Genomic DNA, 1,868 nt, shown 5'->3' with positions numbered 1-1,868 from the left:
AATTTCCAAGTCATTGCAGGACGTTACTTTGGTTGTGCTCTTAGCAATAAATTTATATTTGGATTTGTTACACCAAGCAAACAGGAAAGCTTCCACAAATTTAATTATTAATCCCACTTGGGATACGTTTGATTATACTTTGTTTTCAAAGTGCAACATCGTAACAGAACCCTAAATAAAAAGGAACAATTTTGGAGGAGTCTTATGAGCTGCTGGCAGATTTAAGCAGTCATTAGTAAAGGGAAGCCCGAAATAAGGGTTGGAATGCAAATGCATTAATTGACCTAAAACGTCTAATAATAAAAATTGAGAGAAATAATTTTTTTCATTATAGTAAAATATTTTGTGTTAGAGTTTTATGGCCACTTCAAGAGAGAAGCTAGTCATGCCGTCTCCTGTCTTTTAAAGACGGCACACTAAGTTAATATGTTGCCAAAGGACAGAAAGAACTTTTGTCTTTTCAACAAAGTACAGGAGGAAAGAAAAAACAAAACAGGAAAAGGTCAAACTATTGGTCACTTCACTAATGCTTCAACGCCTTCACTTTATGGTCTTCATATATTTTAAGTCATGTGTTTACCTCTTCCAATAGGGTTTTGAGTCACAAATTCAAAAGAAATACCTGAATTTTTGGAACAATATTTATATAAAAATATTCCAAAATAATGATACCAAGTCTCAGGTACTAAAGGCAAATTTTAAATTTCTCTTCTTTCACTTCATTTTTATTCAAAACACAATTCATAACAATGGTATGTACAGAGTCCCTGCACCTCCAACTAGTTATTTCTCTCAGCTCAGAGTTCAAACTTTCCATCACTCAATTATTTCTTTTAGTACAGTATACAGCTAACTCTAGTTTTATTCTAAGTATATCATTCTCTCTGAACACTGGATTGTAGTAGTGTATATGTTTATTTTAATGGAATACAATGACAATTTCTTTCTTTAACTGTGATTACTCTGTTTTGTTGATCCCTGTCCCTCTCCATCAAGGTGACTATTTTACTGCATCACTTTTCATACAGTTTTGCTCATTGCCAGACCAGTTTCTGCACTGAAACTCTTATTCAAAGCAATAAACATTTAGGGCTTATGGTCTTTTTTATCGGATGTCCCTGAGACTCAAATTTACCTATCCCGTGTCCTCTTTCACCTCATCCTCTCTTATTTCTAAGATAATAATTCAATCCATGATGAAATATTCACACGATTTTCTACTTAACTTAAATTCAGAAGTTTAACTGGATTAGGGACATGCAAAGCCAAACTATAAAGCATTACGTTGGGGACAATGTTGTGAATTTATGACAACTAAGTGAATCCATGTCAGTCTGGGTTCCCTCTATGGAAAACTAACCTTCTGTGTGTATGTTTGTCATAAGAGTACATGATATACAAAGACTATGAATTATTAGACCTGAAGAAAATGTCATATTAAATATATTTTTATACCTCAAGCAGCTAAATTAAAGCGGCTAACTGAAACTATAAAGTATATCATAGTCTTAATTTCAAACATATAGATCTGAGTCTCTTATTGAGTCATTTTATATGTATTTTGCAATTTAAGTATAATCCGAATATTTATAAAAACCGCTTTGGCTGTAGATATCAGAGAATAACAGATTCATTAAAATGAGAAGCCAGTACTTTGGCATGAGAATTTCACTACTATAGGCAGATTTTTATTTTTTCTTCCTAGTTTTATAATTTAAAAAAGTTTTAAAAATCATGGATAAGGAGGTCATTAGGTTTTCTTTATGCTTGTCACTAAGAAGCTGTATCCTTTCAACAGTGTCTAAATTCCTTGAACTCTAACAATTCTAAAAACTTGACATACAAATGATTGATTATTAAAGCTATTG

This window comes from Pteropus alecto, unplaced genomic scaffold, assembly GCF_000325575.1.
Source record: "Pteropus alecto unplaced genomic scaffold, ASM32557v1 scaffold239, whole genome shotgun sequence".
Taxonomy (NCBI): domain Eukaryota; kingdom Metazoa; phylum Chordata; class Mammalia; order Chiroptera; family Pteropodidae; genus Pteropus; species Pteropus alecto.
Note: the sequence above shows the minus strand (reverse complement) of the source record.